Source organism: Rhinolophus sinicus, chromosome 2 (assembly GCF_057876585.1).
Source record: "Rhinolophus sinicus isolate RSI-liver-muscle chromosome 2, RSI-T2T, whole genome shotgun sequence".
NCBI classification, from domain to species: Eukaryota; Metazoa; Chordata; class Mammalia; order Chiroptera; family Rhinolophidae; genus Rhinolophus; species Rhinolophus sinicus.
Window position 1 is genome coordinate 144,570,472 of NC_142502.1, and position 19,234 is coordinate 144,589,705.

Below are 19,234 nucleotides of genomic sequence, written 5' to 3' on the forward strand. Positions count from 1 at the left end.
TTTAATAGGACATCTGGGATTCCCACAGCCTTCTGTCTCACCCAGGCGGTCAGAATCCCCAGTTTCTCACAGCCAGGTGTTACGGGGGCTCCTTTTCCCAGCACCAGTACTCCAGTCTGGGGAGTCTGATCTGGGGAACCTCTGTGGCCGAGATATCCCTCCCACTTTTCATCTGCCACACAGAGGCTTGGGGCCAGCCCGTTTTGCGTCTCTGCCCTTCCTACCAGTCTTGATGTGGCTTCTTCTTTATATCCTTAGTTATAAAACTTCTGTTCAGCCAGACTTCAGATGGTTCTCCAGGTTGACTGTTCTATAATTTAGTTGTAATTTTGACGTGTTCACAGGATGAGGCAAGCACAGCATGTATCTACTCCACCATCTTAGATCCTGCCCCGTCTACTTCTTGCTCCATTCCTAAACTCTCTCACTGGCCAGTGTCAGGCTGTGATGGTTTACTAAAGGGTGTGGTCCGGCTACGGAGGTGGGGTGAGGTGGGGGGCTGGAATAAGATGATACTGGGGCAAGAGAGCAGTGCAAACAAATGATCTCTGTCTTTGTTCTGATGAGAGGCTTTTTGTCTTGTGTAGATTTCATTATTCGAAAAGGTATCCATTTATCCCTGGGGGGTGGCAATTGATGAGGCAGAACAGAATTACAAACTATTCAAGAGACATCTCTAGGTAACTTTCAAGGATGCACACAAACCTGAACTAGGTTAACAGCGTTGCCAGAGGCCCTTCAGCAACCAGGTAAGAAAGATCTGAAATTCAATTATTTTCATGGAAATGGTATTTCTGAAAAGATAATTATATAGATGATTATTTTCTCAGTCTGGATAAGCAGTCCCTTTATAATGTTACTTATTAATCTGCCTGACAAATCTTGCCTTTTCCCCAGCACTACATGTTTATTAGGAGAACTAAGAGATACACGTGAAAGAAAAGAATAAAAAGAAGTCCATGAGAGTTCACTCTGCATTGTATTAAGATGCTACAGAACACAAAGAAAGGGGAGAAATCAACTGGGGTAGAGATAATCAGGGAAAACTCCTTCAAGTACTGACTGCTGAAGGCAAACCATTTTGAAAACCTCAGTCGTGTTGAAGAGAACAATGGCCTAGCAAATATACAGTTCTGAACTTCTGGGGCTTCACTGTCTGCATTTGCCAGGTGGGCATCTGTAATGCTGCTTGAAGGTCCAACCCTCGTTTCCATAGATTCTAGATTTTACACATCATTCTTCCTGGCCCTCTGGGGATGAGGGTGGAAGAGTGAGATTCTGCTCGGACCCTCTCAATGGGAGACAGCTTACTTTTCAAGGCACTGATGGACTACTGAGACCGATGAAAATGACTTGCTGGGCTGGAACAACACTGTCTCCCAGGTCAGGAGCTTTAAACAACCTACTATTCTTTGTGGGGCCTCCCTGCTCTCAGATCACACATCTAACAATACTCCTGGGGGCTAGCAGCTCTGGAGGGCAGAGGCCTCAGTTAGCCTCCTTCCTAGCAGAGAAGCACCAGGAGACTGGACTGAGTGACGAGGCCGCAGAGCACAGACAATGAACAAAGAATTCAGCCCTCCCATCTGAGAAAGGTCTGTACACACCAGATCGGCCCTGTCCTTGGCTAAACCAAGAAACAAGTCACATAAGGTTCAGGATATTCTAGGGAACACCTGGACTTTGCTGTCAAAATTCCCCACGAGTTTCCAGGACTTGCAGAGGCCATACGACCTACCAGATATAATTAGGAGTGATCTAGGCTTGGCTTACTCTTGCCCTACAGTAAAAATATGCTCACACATCACGTATGTGGTAACACTAACTCCCTAAGCCTGGACATCTGACCCTGGTATCTACTGAACCACCCTCGTGTAGTCCTGTCACAGCTGCCAAGCCTTCCTCCCACTTGTTCCCATCCAGGATGGAGAAAGGAGGAGCAGGAATTGGGGGTGGGGGGAGGGGGCAGGGACATTGATGTTCCTCTTAACTAAACCATTCAAATCTACCAATGAGCAGCTAGAGAGCAATCCTCCTCTGATCAAAAAAAGGATTCTTTAAATCATGAGCTCCCTTTGAAACAATCTGATTTACACAAATTTTGTCTGGGAAGCTCTATTCCTGCAACGGCCTGTCTCTCTACCCAAATGCACAGAAAGCCACCTGTTCCAGCCAGAGGCCAGGTGTGGCTTGACAGAGCAAGCCCTACCAGTTCAGGGGCTAAAGCCTTGACACTCCTCGTTGTGTTCACAGGAGGCCACAGGTAGAAGTGGTAAATGCCATGCGCACAGTGGCAGAATCTGGCCAGAGAACCAGACAGAGGCTCGCGGTGCTGCTCTCTCTCTAAAAACATGAAACTGCCCACAGTGGAAGGAGAAATGGGTGGGGTAGGACCCAGCACTGTCAAGAACCAAAAAGGTTGCTGGAAGCTTCTGGGGGAACGAGATTGATAGAAGAAAGGAGCTTACAGACAGAAGCCCAGGCGTGGGAGGCAGCATGAGAGGGGGTAAAGACATGTGTGGGGGAGGCTAACAAAAGGGGCAGTCAAGAGGCCCAGGCCTGCCTCAGAGCACAGTGGGTGCTAGCAAAGCTGTGGCTGGAGGTTTGAGACTGGGAGGCCAGTGGCCAAGCGCGACCACCATTTCCATGTGCTCCTTCCCTGGTTGTAGAAACCCTGAAGCCCTTTAGTTCTCCACACTGTCTCTGTCTTTCCCTGGAAGGCAAATCACTCTGAGTGTTGTGTCACCCTCCTTCACAGGTAAAAGAAAGAAAAGTGAAAAGAAGAACAGGCTCAAACCTGCGGAGGGGTAGACGTGTCTCCCATGGCTTGGCAATGAGCTGATGTCACCTCAGGATCCTCGGGCACCAGCCATCCCTTTCCTTTCCCTTAGGGCTATTTCCCTACCTTTTGCTTAGTCCAAGACAGGGTCCTCCAGCGCCCTAGGAGGAGCCACTGGGGCCCTCTAGATCAATGCGGTGGCCAGGCTGCTTTCCCCTCGCTTTCTCACGTGCTCACTCACCACCTGGCTGACTAATGGGATCACCAGACAGCCTCACAACAAGGCCAATCCTCTAATTTGTCATAAGAAGTCTTTCGATGGCCTTCAAAGAGATGCAACTGCCACATCTATAAGGAACTTGACTGAGCTCCGAGCCACCCCTCCCCTCAACCCCAAACTCTCAGGCCTCTTCAGTAGCCAGCATCCAACAAAGCTCCACCCAACAAAGCTCAAAGTATAAGGATGATGAGGACTGAACATGTCAATCAACTGTACCCTCTGTTCCCACCAAAGGGCAAGGCAGAAAAACAGAGTTCCTGTAACAAATATCAATCCTAGTGTCCCACAAAGCTGACCCTGGACCACATGGTTGCAGTTCCACAGGCCACTGCTTTTATTGTAGTTAACAGTTCGCTGTGAGCCTGTGAGGCTACATGTGTGAAGATTGGTAAGAATCTTATGATTTTTTTCAAGAGATGCTATTAAGAATGTCACTCCCTATACCAAAGTGTCCTCTTTGGAGAACCCATGCAGGAAGAATTCTCTGGTCTCAGTAATAAATAGCTGTTTCACTGAGCAACCAGTTGGTTTTTACTTTATAGGTATTGGCAAAACTGATTTAAAAAAAAACAGACTTCTTCGCCTTGGCTGCTAGGAAGCTCAGGACCAAATCTGCACTCCCACCCAAGTAAAATATATAGGACAGAGAGGCACTCACTTTTTGTACTCATCTTACCCTTGACATCCTCTTACTTTTTATACCCTACCTGCCTCAACCACTGTTCTTAAAAACCTTGTTACACTGAAAGTATCTTGGAAAAACTCCTCAAATCAGTTGGGAACAAAACAGAGGAATCGTCGTTAAAACAGAGTAACAGGAAAAAAAGCTCCTAAATCCAAGATTTCATTCCCAAACCATAAGAAAGCAGAATCTGTTTATCAGTACTTCTAAAAAGCAAATGCAGATATTTATGTTAGTACCTTTCTACTCAAAAGTGTGGTCTGTAACCAGCAGCATCTGTGTCACCAGAGCTTGTTGGGAATACAGATTCTCAGGCCCCACCCCATAGTCTTGGAATTAGAATCTGCACAATGATGTTTCAGGACCACTAGGTTAGTAAGCCTGTTTTAGCACCCTGAAGAGGTACAACTAGAATGGCTTTACAAGCATTCATTGAGTGCCTATCTTCTGCCAGGGACATATGAGGAGGAATTTATGGTCCTGTCCAACAGGACACTAGAAGGTCTTTCCAACAGGACACTAGAAAAGGTCTTTCCAACAGGACACTAGAAAAAGCTCACACCTTGTGGCAGGTTTTTAATGGCTAATTATAAAATCTCATAGCTGGAAGGGAGTCCCCAGAAAGAATACCATTCCCTAGAAAGGACTCAAGATTCTTTGTGGCTACACTGAAAGAAGAATCAGAGACCAGAATTCTCTTCTCACTTGATAATTACAAGAGAGGAGTGCTTATTTGTTTTGGAAACTCCAAATAATTTGAGAAACTGACATGCAAAGAGGACCTACAGCTGGAAGGAAATGTACAAGTTAGCCTGCTTCCTGCAACCAGAAAGTGGTACAAGAAAACCTGGAAATGAGGCAATATCCTCTAGGGGTTGTATCTGCCATCTATAGGTTAGCAAATAGGTCTAGAGCCAACAGAAAGACCTCTTCCACTTCTCATGATATTTTTGAACAACTTTAAAGATAGGAACTGGTTTCTTCATGACAAAGGATTTAAGTTATAAGGAGAGAAGCCACTGCAGGCCCCTTTTGATTGATTCCTCTGCTCATGTTGAGTAACAGACCACATTTTGAGTGTATTCACTACTACTGTAGTACTTGCCAAAATGTTATTTGGCACTTCATCACTCTCTAGCAGGTAGTGAGACGAAAAGCATAGAGTTAATTTTGTATGAATTACAGGCATACCTTGGAGATATTGCAGGTTTGGTTCCAGATGATGGCAATAAAGTATCACAATAAAGCAAGTTGTAATCTTTTTGCTTGAAGCGTCTTGCCTTCAATCTGTATAAAACACATTTGTGAAGCGCAATAAAATGAGGTATGCCTTTATGCACTTTTACTGAGGTAGGGGTATCTGGAAAGGTTTAAGTGATTTTTTTTAAATCAAGAAACACATAAAGACCAAAAGGCAGACAGATCCTGAAGGGTCAAGTATTATACAGATATTTAGTATTAGTGAATCTGTTTATTTTTATGCTAACAACTACTGAACATTTCCTTTGTGCCAGGAACTACGCTAAGCATTTTATGTCGACATTTTATTTAATCTTTAGAACCCATGGAGGAGGTACTATTATAACTACCATTTTATAGATGAGGAAACTGAACTGTAGAGAAGTTAAATAACTTGTCCAGAGTTAGTAATATGGCAGAGCTCAATTCTGATTTGACTTGAGAGCCAGAGCTCAACTGTCTCCCTACCCTGTGTAAGAATAACTGGTGCAACAAGTTAAAGTTATTAAAGTTTTTGTTTTGTCAACTTTTTGGCTACACTGCTGAGTTTTCATTTTCTTTTGGCTTCCTTTAATCACTCAGTGACTTCTGTGTTCCAAGCATTGGACTAAGGGCTGGGGAAACCACAATACAGCGTGATGTATATAGAGGCAACAGAAGGGAGGCCAAAAGAGGGAGCATTAGTTGTGGGGTGAGGGAAGAGCTTAAAAAGCTTTCCAGAAGAGGTGACCAACTGAGTTCTTTGCTCTTTTCTATACTGAGTGGCCCAGAATTGGTTGATCTAGGTGATGGAGTTAAAAAGGGATGAGAAGTGATGACCTCCATTTCTTTTAACCAAGCTCTAGACCCTTGACTTGTTGACCTGTCACACTTCGTTATGCCTTTTAACATCATCCTTCATTCGCTAGGTCTAGAGGGTAACTATTAGTGTATTAATGCTACGTATCGTCTGACTGCCTCTCCCCCCAGTGAATTTCCAGTGAGGTATAATCTGCTCTGGCAGTTTTCTGCTCACTTTTTTTTTTTTTTTAACTTTTATTTATTTTAAGTGTGTTTTTCCAGGAGTCATCAGCTCCAAGTCAAGTAGTTGTTTCAATCTAGTTGTGGAGGGCGCAGCTCACACTGGACCATGTGGGGATCCAACCCCCAACCCTGGTGTGGGGAACATTGCCTTCTAACCAACTGAGCTAACCAACCGGCCCCCTCCGCTTATTTTTATATTACAAACAATACACCGAACTCAACCTAATAATTATAAAGGACCTGAAATAGGTTTTGGACATATGCCCCTAGGCTGCTGAAAACGGTTCTCGTGGTGACAGTTGGAAAGAGTGGCCCTTCTGGGCAAGAGTGAGACATCCTGCCTTTTCCCCTTGGCAGCCGTGGACAGCTGCATCCAAGAAGACAAGAGAGCATCATTCGTCTCCATCTTTTCAGTGGGAATGAGCACTAGCTGGTGAGGGACGATGTCTGCGTTCGAGCAGTGCCAAGTCCCTTACTGCGGGGACAACTCGCCCCGGCCAGGGCACAGGGTAAACAGGGCACGCGCCGGTCGAGGCCCTGGGGGAAAATGAGTTCCCCCGCGATAGGCCGATCAGAGGCGCAGCCGCGAGGATGCAAAGACACGCGCCCCCTACGCCCCGCCTCGCCTCGCCTGCTCAGGCTTTTCCAATCCCGACCACCAGGCCGCGACCCGCCCCCGCCATTCCGCCTGCAAAATGGAGGCGAAGGCACGAGATGCCCCCGCCCCCAGAAATTCTCTGTGCCCTTCCAGGTGGGGTACGTGAGGCCTGGCGACCCGCCTGGCCGGCCCGGCCTTGCAGACCAGGAAAGACCGCAAAGCAGAAGGGGGCCGGGCCGCACAGGCTGGGGCTGCTGGGGCCGCCGCCCCCTGCGCCGCGGATCCCTCGACACCCGCGCGCGCCGGCCACTACCTACCGCGCCTCGGACGCTTCGGACGTCCTAACCGGGCCCGCGGCGACTCCCACCGCCCTAACAACCCCATGCGGAGTCCCAGACACTGGGGTCCCAGTTAGAGACCGCGGCCCGCGCGAGCGACCCCGAGCGCTTGGGGCGGGACCGAGCGCAGGCCACGCCCTTTGTACCCGCCCCTCCTCCACGCGAAGCCGGTCCCTTGGAGAAGCGCGACCAATCCCAACCTTCATTTCGGAGTCTCGACCAGTGCGCGACCCGGTCGTGCAATAAGAGCCCACCTCTTGTGCCGTCTTGGCCTATGGGAGGCCGGATCTTCTTTGGGCGCGCGTCCTCCCTCGTCCTCCGCGCTTGCGGCGCACGTTCGGGTGTTCTGTGCTAGCGGGGTCGTGCGAGGGCGCGCCGTTCAAGGCAGCGCAGAGGGGTGGATGCGGTAGGGCGCTCTTTCCCTGCCTGTAGGCCTGACTCTGACTCATGCATTCGTTCATTCATTTTGCTCAGGGCGCGCATCTGTATTCCAGGCGCGCCACTGCCAGGAAGGCGGTCCCACAGTCTTACTGCGTGTTTACATTCTCATCTAACAACCAAGCTTGTGACCAAGATCCGAACAGGTGCCACGGGCCCTTAGCTCCGGAGGAGGGCGATGTCTCCAGGCTGGGTGGTTGGAGACGGCTTCAGGAGGAAGGTGAGACTTAACGCAGGCTCGGAAAGGATGGGAGAAGTGTGGGTAAATACCCGGGATCTGCTTAGTGACTTTCTGAGCTTCCTGGTCTGACGGGAAATAGGTGATGGAGTCCAAGGGGAAGTGGGAACTAGCCGTGGGAGGCCGTGATGCACATCCCTTTCCACCACCTCCCCTTCCTCTCCACCCCCTTCAACAGATGGCCGAGTTGCCTAAAGATACAACTCCAGCTTTTCCTGCTCAGGGGAATCCTGGGGCACATTGGAGCCTACGTCAGACCCATTCCTCCTTTCTGATGCTTTTCTCCCCTCAGCACTTTCAGCGATCTGGCTTCCATTGAATGCCTCACTAGTTCATGAAACAAGTTTGTAAATGCTTGAATCCCAATTGTGGGCAATATGAACCCCAGTGTACAAATTCTTTCCCTCGGAGCTCCGGGACCCCAGGCAGTTCAAGAGATACAGACTTGCTGGGTTTTCTTGAACCTATCATGATAGAGATTTTGTCTACTCCAGGAGTCACAAACTTTTGACAGCAAACCAGAAACTAGCCCACAGATGGTTTTGCTTGGGCAGCACATTGGTTTTATTTGTTAATAAGAATTCAAATCCCACAAGCAGCACTTGTGTGTTAAGTAATAGCCAGCCACTTCACACATTTGTTATCTGCCTGACATCTGAAGGCATTTGTGTTTGTCACCCTTGGTCTTCTCTGAATACACAGAAAACCTAATCCCACTGGCTGAGACGTGGGTCTTGTCTAGCCAAGACACCCAGCTGAACAGAGAACAGGGCCAAGTCCAAACAGGCAATCAGGAGAACCAGCGCACCAAATCCAAGTGAAGGGAACTTGAGAAAAAGATCAAGGCCAAATGAATAAGATCTCAAAAGACCAAGGAAGTTGTGGGTTGTGGAATCGGATGTAAGCAAACTATGAGCAGAAAAGTAGCAAAAAACTAAAATTTGAAATTAGCAAAAAGCCAGCACCGTCCTGACCCACACTGTGTGTCAGATCCCAGGTCAAATCCCACTGCCTTCATCAAGCCCACCCTGATATCCTCAACCAAATGTGTACTCTCCCTCCTTTGAACTCTGCAGCACTTGGTATGTGCCTTTCTTATGGCCTTTATTGTTTTCTACCCTGTATGGTTTCCTCATCTGTAAGAGGGGATAAGAGAGATGACTCCTGAGGTTCCTTTCAGCTCTGATATTCTGTAATTTTGTGTTGTGAACATCTTTTGGTTTTGCCTGACAGGTAATCTCTCCTTTGGGGAATTGCCTGAAACCCCCTGGATCAGATCGTTCTTAAGGGTATCACACTTCCCTAGCCTCTCAAGGCAGGAAGGGTGGGGAGAGAGGGAGGCATGAAGCCCAGGGTTGGCCAAATCTAGCCTCCCTCCTCTAGTCCTCATAGATATGACCCAACCTGAGACGGTCTGAGCCCTTGTCTCGGCTTTTAGAGTTGAGGCTGGGAGAGAGGCTCATTCTTTTCCTCTGGTGTCTCTAAGCTTGGGTGAAGTAAGCTGAGAGCTGTGTATGGTTATAATCTATATACCAGAAAAGCGGGAGAACCGGTCTGGAAATGGTAGAAACCCAGCAAGGCCAGGCAGCAATATGTAGCCATGCTCCTCAAGTGGTCTGATTAGGGTGCATGCCTGCATTTTGGTGTTACCATGAATTACTTTTCAACTCTTCTGTGATTTTAAGTATCCATTAAAGATTCAAGTTTTGGGCAGGACCATTGATTTGGCCTAGTCTCGATCATGTGCCTGTTCTGGCTGCCAAGGGCAAGGAGAGTTCTGGTTTCTGCTGTGGCTTTTACTGGACACATTGGCTTCTAATGAGGAGGAGCCCAAGACTCAGAGGAGGGCTCCCCGCAATTTTGAAGGATGTTCATATGCTTGGTAGCTAAAAGGAACTCCACTATAGTCCATCCCTTAGACCAAGGAATGCCCAACATCCACAGACATGCTTCATCTCTTGCTCTCAATTTTAAATAAAAATGCTCCCATCCAACATAATGCAACTATCTCTCTTACAACAACGATAAAAATGCACTCATCCCCTCCCCAAAGGAGGACAGCTCAAAGTCATCAGTTATTGTATCTGGCCCCAAGTCCATACTGTAGGTGATGGTCCATTCTTCCTCTAAGTTTCATCATCATCTTATTTCAATGTTGTAATGTATAGACTAAATTTTAAAATTAACCGTCACTGATATACTTTAAACACAATAATGAAAATAAGAGAGGTGAAAAAAGAGGACAATTGCTAAAAACTCATGATACAGCAAGAAAGGAAATACCAGCAGAGGCTACAATCCTCATTTTTATAACTAGTAATGAATCTGTATTAGCATTTATGATTTCCCTTCTCCACTACCCATTCCAGGTTCCCCTTACCTTCAAGCTGGCCAGGATTCTTTACCTGGTGGGGTTAACCAAATCTTCATTCTTGAGGAGTTTGTCTTGGTGGGCCTGCCTGTACGAAGAGCAGTACCTTTTCATGAACTTGTATCCCTGGCACCAGGAGTGAGGAGGTGCCATAGAAGACCTCTGGGTTCCAGTCATACTTGTCTTCTATCCTCTTGATAGTCGGGACCAGTCACCAGCCAATGCTGTAACCTCCAGTGGCATGAGGAGACCTCATCAATCTCAGTTTCAGTCAATAGGAACCACTGTTTTAGGCTCTGGTGAAAGTACTGCACTTAATTATCTAAACCAGCTGATTTGAAGAAAAAGGAAGCATAAATTTTGGAGAATCATTAGGTATAATTTGAGAGGTGCCCCACCCACTTTCATCAGCTGGTTCACAGACATCTACCTTCTGCTGTGCAAATATCTATTGGTCCTTGGTTCAAAGTGTACACTTCATCCATCAGGACGATACCACAAACTCTCAGAATACTGTCTCCCAGCAGGCACTTGAGCTAATCTTTTTTTTAATTACATTTTTTAGTGTTATTAAAGTGATATGTGTACATATTCTCTTTAAAAAATCATGTAGGGGTGGCCAGATGGCTCAGTTGGTTGAAGCGCGACCTCTGAACAACAGGGTTGCTGGTTCGATTCCCACATGGGCCAGTGAGCTGTGTCCTCCAAACTAGATCAAAGACAACAAGCTAAGGCTGAGCTGCCAGTGGGGTGGCCGGATGGTTCAGTTGGTTAGAGCGCAAGCTCTTAACAATAGGTTGCTGGTTCAATTCCCACATGGGATAGTGGGCTGTACCCCCCACAACTAGATTGAAAATGGCAACTGGACTTGGAGCTGAGCTGTGCCCTCCACAACTAGACTGAAGGACAATGACTTGACTTGGAGCTGATGGGTCCTGGAAAAACACACTGTTCCCCAATATTCCCCAATAAAAAATTTTTAAAAAATCATATAGTACTAAAAGACTCATAAGACAAAGGATCCTACTGCCCATTTACCCCCTTTAGTCTCCTTTATCAGAGGCTTTTGCTTTCACATTTTCAGCTTTCTTTTCTGTTATTTTCATATATTTCAATAATGTACTTATACTGTTATTTATTAATTTATGAATTTGAGACCGGATCTATTGACTTTTTATTATGTTATATGAGGATTTAGCCCTATTATACCCCCTTCCCATTTTCTCTCATCTACCTTATATTAATATTTTCTACATACAATTTTCATAATTTAAGTCAATAGACAGCATTTATGTCATTAAGACTTTGTAAATATTGTTTACTGATGAGCTGAGCTTTACACTATGGTTATGTTTCCTTTATCTTACAACTTTTTGTTTTTCCTGGAGCTAATGATTTTTTTACCTGTAAAGATTTCACTGTATTTATCCTTATTTTTTCCATTAAATGTGTCATATTTCTACTATTAGTTTGTTTTAAAATGCTCCCGCTCATCATATTCTACTATTTCTATTTTCCCCCAGAAATTTCCTTCCTCCCAACATCTTCCTCCAACCTTGACCTATTTCTCTTAGGCCTCCTATACGGCCATCTACTCTTGGTAGAAACACTTGTTATTTCTGGTTTAGGAAGATCCAAGACTTTTTGAAATAAACAGAAGACAGCAACTGGCATCCATATAAAAGCAACTATAAGAACAAAATAATAGGTTCAGGTCTAGATGTGCAGTAGACAAAAAAATAAAAAAATAAAATAAAATGCATTGAGAATTAAAAAAAAAAACAATAGTAAACCTTTTTAGCTGATAAAAATATAACCAAAAAGCAGAGAAAAACTGTAAGATAGCATTTTAACATGAATTTAATATCATTTAGCAAGCGACAGCAGCTATAAAGAATCTAAAAAGTCAAGACATTTAAAAAGCTTAAAATAGTAGTGGACACAAAACAGAAAGCTGCAAAATGAGAATCAACTGAATTCAGGAAAAAAATAGAAGAAAAAAATAATCTTAAGTATGGAAACTAAATTACATGGTGTCCAAGGGAAAACAGTTAGACTAAGAATTCAATAAGGGACATTGAAAAAAAAAAGTTAAACAATCAAAAGAACCAAAAAAACTTTGGAAAAGAAGTAAAAACACTAGACAGTTAGAGATACAGAAGACAGACAAAGAAGAGCCAACATATGTATCACCAGAGTTCCCAATAGAGAAAAACGTAACAGTAAAACAAAGCTATAACAGAAGGAAATTTTCAAGGAAATATAAGACATGAATTTTTGAAAGGTACCAAAGATACCTGAAAAAGTGGGCTCAATATGATTAGCCTCAGGGAAATGTAAATCAAAACCACATTGAGATATTAGTTCACATCCACTAGAATGACTATAAGAAAAAAAGGTAATAAAAAGTGTTGGAGAGGATAAGGAGAAATTGGAACCCTCATACAAAATGGTGCAGTCACGTTTAAAAACAGTCTGGCAGCTCCTGAAAAGGTTAAACATACAGTTTCCATATGGCCCAGCAATTCCACTCCTAGGTATATACCCAAGAGAGATTAAAATATATATTCACACAAACACTTGTACATAAATGTTCACATGCAGCATTACTCATAACTGCAAAGAAGTGGAAACAACTCAAATTTCATCAATGGATGAATGAGTAAATAAAATGTGGTATATCCATAAAATGGAATGTTATCTGGCAACAGAAGTGAATGAAGTACTGATACATCACAACATGGATGAACCTTAAAAACACAATGTTAAGTGAAACAAGCCATTTGCAAAAGGTCACATGTTATATGATTCCATGTATATGACATGTCCAGAATAGGCAAGTCTAGAGAGACAAAGAGTAGGTTAATATGTAGTTGCTTAGGGCTGAGGGAGTTGGGGGGGGGGGGGGAATGGGAAGTAACCACTAATGGGTAATAGCTTTCTTTTTGGCATCTTGACATCTGTAACTTATTTTTGGTTGTTTAACCAAAAAAAAAAAAAATGTATATACAGATATATACATATCTATCTGTCAATCAATCACTGCCATATCTACATAACGGGGAGGAGAAGCAAACGTAGTAAAATGTTAACAGTCAATGAATCTGTGGTTGGCAGAGTCTAAGACGGCACTCAATGAATCCTGCCCTTCCTTTCTGGAATTCACACCCTGTGTAACCCCTTTCCTTGAGTAGGAGCTAGGTTTAGTGACTGGCTTCTAGCAAATAACACAAGGTGAGGCAGAGATAATGGGATGTCACTTCTGTAATCAGGTTACAAAAAAACGATGGCTTCCACCTTGGATAGTCTCTCTTCCTCACTGGCTCAGATGGAAGCTGGCTGCCATTCTGTGAACTGGCCCATGTGGCAAGGAACTGAGGGTGGCCTCAGGCCAACAGCCAGTGAGGAATTGAGACCGTTAGTCTGACAATCTGTAAGGAGCTGAATCCTGCCAACAACTGTGTGGGTGAGCTGGGAGGCACATGGATCCCAAAAGCAGCCTTCATGCGAGAATGCATCTCCATCAGAACCTTGGTTGTGACTTCGGGAGGAGACCCTGAGCCAGAGGCACTAGCTGAGTGGTGCCTGGGTTCCTAAACCACAGAAAGTGTGGCATGATAAATAATTGTTCCTTTAAGCTGCTTTGTTGTGGAGTAATTGATTTTACAGCAAGTGTTTACTAAGTAAAGAGTGGATCTCTGTACTCTTTCCATGTTTCTGTAGATTTGCTGTTTTTCTCACCACAGGGACAGTTCAGCCTGCACACTGCCACTGGCACTATGGCTACTGCATACCACATGCTGCCACTGCTGACATTTGATTCTGCTGCAGTAAATTATTTCTCAACTGACTTTGAGTGTTTGATTCAGTAGCGGGATCATCAGGTGCCCAAGTTTCAGCTTTCAGGGTGTGGAGCCAGGAGGTACCTGAGTCTCTGAGCTTCCATAGTGGGGATTGTGGCCCTGCCTTCTGCCAGAAATCATACGATGGGGCTTCCCCCTCAAATTGGGAGGTTATTTAGAAGCTAGGTAAGGGGAAAGAGAGAGAGAGAGAGAGAGAGAGAGAGAGAGAGAGAGAGAGAGAGAGAGAGAGAGGGAGAGGAAAAGGAAAGGATAAAGAAAAAAGAAGGTAGGAAGAGAGGGAGGAGAGAGAAAAGAGAAGAGAGGAGAAAACAGCTCCTATAGTACTTCCTTCTACTTCTCTACTCTTCAGTTGTCAGGAGAACTCACCGGCTGTAGGGCAGGATAACATCCACAGAGAGTTCCTGAAGACTAAAATTCTTAGGTACTCATTATGGTAGCTGAACTACTATCAATCCCCATCTCTACTTTTACTCTCCTGCTAGTCTCAAGCCCCTCCGTCTGGCTCTTTAAAGGCACCAGAGAGATGATTACTATTTAATAGAGCGTGTTCTGCTGGTCAGTGCTTTCACTCCAAGCTATTTGAGAAGGTCTAAGTGGCCACTAGCTTGGGTGCCCTTGGGATGGGGCTCCATCCAGTCCATTCATTTGCCTCTGAGGTGGTACCAGACAGAACAACTTCTGCAAAAAAAGCCCCAAACGGGGGACTTCCGCAGTCATTTTGAGGCTTCTAGAAGGAATCAGTGTAGAGGAAGGAACTTGGTTTTGATAGGGTAGGTAGATAGGTAGATATGAGCAGGAGAAGGAGAAATTTAGCCTCAGTTAGAAGGCCCCTTGCTGCAGCTCCTACTTGGGTCAAGACCCCTGGCAGCTGCTCTGCAAGATTCCAGGCTTACACATAACTCCAAATCAAAGAAATATGCTGTTAAATGTACATCTGAAACTAAAAAAAGAAAAGAAAAAAAAATACTGAATGTCAACTGTAAGTGAAAAAGACAAACAAAAAAAAGTTCTTGGGGACCTAAAAAAAAAAAGTCAGAGAATGGGGGGGACACACATCCTGTTTGTCAGGACCATCAATACCTTACCAGCCCAACAGCCCAATAGGATTCCAGGTTTTCACACACCCAAAGGTACGTCTTTACACATGCTGCTAAATCAAAGAAATGCATCACTACATGCCAAAGGATGAGGCACCTCAGGGGGAGAAAGAGAGATAAGGGAAGAGAGAAAGGGAGGCAATTCTAGCCATAGAAATAAAAGCCTCCATACAACGTAAGGCGGTGCTGCTTCCCTCTCCTGGGTCAGCCCCTCTATGTCTCAGAATGTACTTTCTTTTACTAAGAAACTTCTGCTGTTCATGCTGCGCAAAGTTCTGTCTCTTGACGATTGAAGTCTTTCCTTCAAGAAGACAAAAACCGAGGTTTCAATGTCATTTCCCGGTAACAGCTTGGCCTATACACTCCCATTCACTGGCAGAAATAAGACATGCACAGAGGAAGCTGTCTTAGGGTAAAGACAATGAGGTTGATTTTAGACAGAGAATGACAATGAGATGTCCAGGTGGTGCTGATTTGTAGTCAGTTGGAGACATGGAGCTGAAGTTCAGAAGTCAGGGCTGGAGACAGTGGGTCATATAGATGTGATAGCCAAAGCTACAGACAGGACAGAGATTTCCATAGGCATAGAAGGGACCGGAGAGCTGGAAAAGGCAAAGGAAATTAATGAAATTATATTTATTTTTCGACCCTTTTCACCACAACTTCAGAAATGTGCATCTAGCGTAAACAAGTAGAGGGAATAGATTTTGCAAACTAAACTGTCAGAAGTCCAGACTGTCAGCAGCTGTGTGTCGCCCACAGACTTCACGTCTAACATTCACTTTTAATGACATTGCCTGACCATTGAGCTTCTCAAGGGAGGATCATTTTTTGTGTGATACAAAGGTGGGATTTCCCCTTTCCCCCTCCTCAAGCAGGTATCTGGCTCTGTGTTTACTTTCCTTGGGGAGGTTTGGGGCAAGCTGAAAGAAGTTGCCTGCAAAACACTTCTCTTCCTGGCTTTGTTTTTAAAAGTCTAACCCCACTGAGGTAACTTAGTATACAGGAAAAAGGAAATGGCTCTGAGGGGAAGCTGAGCAGGAATTGGTGGATTTTCCCCAGGCTAAAAGATGTCCTCAGGCTAGTGGGGATGTTGCAGGTCCAGGCTCCTTCAACAGCTGGGACCTGGGACCTGTGCTCTGCTCCTTGACAACACCTCAAGGAGGTGTCCAGACCTTAGAAAGGAGCAGTGAGGGGTTCCCAACCTCACCAAATATCCATTATATCCCAAGGGTGGCCTGTAAGCTAGTGGGCTATTAGAACTGAGAGAACCAGGTAAACAGAGATGCTGGAGGCCTTGGCAGTGACCACAGATAACCCGTCACTGCAGGGTGTTCCAAGGACCTCTAAAGGATGTCATGAAGCAGAATTTCCTGTTGGTTTGGAGTTGAAATTAACTTGATTGAGATCATTTATTCCATAGGGAGTTTTGTAAAAGTTGTAGGGGATGAGTATACTACATCAATAACACTGCTCTGACCATCTTTGTGTGTCTAGCTCTTTCTACATATACAGGGTTCTTAGGTAGATTCATAGAAGTAGAATTGCTGATTGAAAGGGTGTATACACTTTTAAGGCTCTTGGACATAGACCTAAATGTCCTCTGGATGGGATGTGCATTTTCAGATTTGGATTTTAAAACTGGGACATCTCTTCAGTGGGGTAGGATTGGGGAGAGATTGGAAACCTAGTAGGAGGCCATTGCAATAGTTCATATGAGACATGAGGAAGGGCCAATGTAAGATTATGGCAGTGGGTAGAGAGGACGGGACCAATTCCAGTGTCATTTAGGAGGTGATAATAAACCATCTCCGAATATGGGTGAAGGAGAGAGAGCGATCAAGAACGCCTTACCAATTTCCAGCTTCAAAACCTGAATAGATGAGAATCCTACCAAGAGGCAGTGTGGTTTGGTGGAAAGAACTTGTTTTGTGGATCTAGTTGACCTAGTTTAAATCCCAGCTTCCCCCTGATTGGCTGTGTGGCCTTGGGCAAGTTATTGAAACTTGGAGCTCATTTGCCTAGATTTACTCATTTGTGAAATGGCCATAGTAACAGTTGTCAGTCTCCCAGGTTTTTGTAAGGATTAAATGTGAAAAGCACCTGGCCTATTATGGCTTTGAAGAAATTAAAGAAAACCAATAATATTGACAGAATAAAGATGTAGAGACTTAGAGAATGCAGAGTATATTTGGTTTGAGATAAATTGTGTTCAAGACGTCAGCATGAGATTCCACACAGTAGACTTTATCTTGGTATACTTTTTAAAGAGACCTAGAGGTATGAGAAAGACTAGGAAAGAGGGGGTGGTGATCCTGCTGTCCTTGGGGGTAAACCAGAGGGCTGTGGTGCATTACGACCACAAGGTGGAGTCCGTTTTGTCACAAAGAGCTTCTTAAACTGTTGACTGACGGGATGGGAGTGCAGTACGTATTTATCAGCAAAACATCCACGGAGCATTTTCCCCCCGTGCTGGCCTCTGCCTTCCAGAAGCGCCCTGACTTGTATGGCGGGACTGCAGCTGATGGGAGGGCTGTCAGCTGCCCCAAAGCATGGGGTTTTACGCTTTGACCTGATCAGGGAAGCTTTCCTTCCAGGATGGTCACTGATACATCTGACTAAGTGTAGAGGCAACTGCACACCGGCTTCCATAAGAGCTAGAAGTACTTTTCTATTTCTGAAAATGGACTTAGAAAAAAAGGGGATATTTAACAGAACTCAAGAGATTTCTTGGGGTGTTTTACTAAAGCTCTTTCCCACCGCCCCACTTTAAAAAACAAACAAACAAACAAACAAACAAACAAACCAAGGACATTGTCACATTTGAAAAGGGGAACTCTGACTGAAGGTACAGATCTTCCCTGAAAGAGTGTTGGGGGACAGTAAACTTTTATCTAGAGAAAATAAATATCTTATTAACAGGAATTACACTGTTATCCGCATTCTTAATCTAACAATGTTGGAAAGAAAACTGGGTTTACGTTATAATCCATACAGCAATTTTTGTTTTAAATCCCATCATCACGCTGGGTGGTGGGGGTAAGTAATTCTTCCCTTTCGCCTGCATGTAACTTTGCAAGTCCCATTATTTTTCAGGTCACTTTAAGTAAAAAGAGGTCATCACTTTAAATCATAAACACAATCTCAATTTAGCCCTTAAGATGTCAGTCCAAGTAATCAGAACTCCCAAACGTGATTTTAAATCTTCTTCCCTCTCCCTACAAAGGCATACTATGAGATGTGGGGTGCAGGGGAAGGAGTAATCTGTGTCCACCTGTTCCTAGCTCCAGTCTTATGCCCTCCACCCCAGCTTTCTAACTGCTTTTGGACCCCTCTGCATTACAGGAGGTAGGAGTGGGAGGGTGCCAGATCCAATTTTACTGGACTGGCATTATAGCAGTATGACTTCGTGTTCTCCAGGCCTGGAGGTATTTAAGTTGATTTTCTCATGGGGTTCTCTTTTGAGAACCCTAACACTGCTGGTTTCACATGTATTCTCTTGACCTGGGAATCCAGCAGTTTCTTTGTTTCTTTGCTCCTTTCACCGTCCCTAAGAATACACTTCAAACTTCTTTTTGCTGAGGATCATTGTTCCTCTAGATCAGGGATGTCAAAAGTTTTTTCAAGGTTTTTTACCAAGGGCCATATGCGGTAAAATACACAAACAGCTGGGCCACTCACTCAAGGTGAGGTACATATTGCCTCACCTGGTTTATTTAAGTAAACTAAATATATTTTTGGAATTTGCTGCGGGCCAATTAACAATGGATTGCGGACCGCAGTTGGCCCACGGGCCGCAGTTTGGACACCCCTGCTCTAGATGGTCCTATTGGTTGTCTAGAACAACAATACTGGTTCTCTCTCTCTCCCTCTCCCTCCATAAGGTCCATGAGACACACTCTCACTCTCTCATTGTCCTTGCTCTGAGAAACTGGGTGTGCAGGCCCATCCCAGTGCAGCAGCACCCCTTCTTCATTCTCCTCCCAAAGCAGCTCATCAGCCCACCTCTTGCATCTAGATTTCCTGAACGAGAGCAAGACATCATCTACTCTGCCTCCATAGCTGTAGGGGACACACACCCTGCTTTCCAAGGGCTCTGGTTGAAGCCCTTTTCACTTAGCCTGAGGGAAGGCAGGCACTGCCCCACCCAATCAGTCAGGGTCCAGTCAGGAGACAGAAACCACAACAGTATTTTAACTGAGAAAATTTAACGTAAATAATTGTTAATTAGGTATTGAAGAACTGAAAAAGCCACTGGAGAAGATTAAGATAATCATGGAGGTAGAAA

At 44.8% G+C, this 19,234-nt stretch overlaps 1 protein-coding gene and 1 long non-coding RNA gene across 3 annotated transcripts in view; one reads left to right on the forward strand and one right to left on the reverse strand.

Moving 5' to 3' along the window:
• The window catches only part of CEP68 (centrosomal protein 68), a 27,464-nt gene extending 20,399 nt beyond the window's left edge, over positions 1-7,065 (reverse strand). The window contains exons 1-2 of one of the 2 annotated variants that reach the window (XM_074332067.2): positions 6,919-7,065; positions 4,933-5,028 (exon numbers count right to left, since the gene is read on the reverse strand). The gene's annotated coding sequence lies outside the window, so the exon portion shown is untranslated. The remainder of the gene's footprint in view (positions 1-4,932; positions 5,029-6,918) is intronic. The other variant, XM_074332068.2, reaches the window with a different exon arrangement.
• A 141-nt stretch (positions 7,066-7,206) lies between these two features.
• The window catches only part of LOC148758929 (uncharacterized), a 41,995-nt gene continuing 29,967 nt past the window's right edge, over positions 7,207-19,234 (forward strand). Inside the window, exon 1 of the long non-coding RNA XR_016020446.1 lies at positions 7,207-7,597. This is a non-coding gene — a long non-coding RNA (uncharacterized LOC148758929). The remainder of the gene's footprint in view (positions 7,598-19,234) is intronic.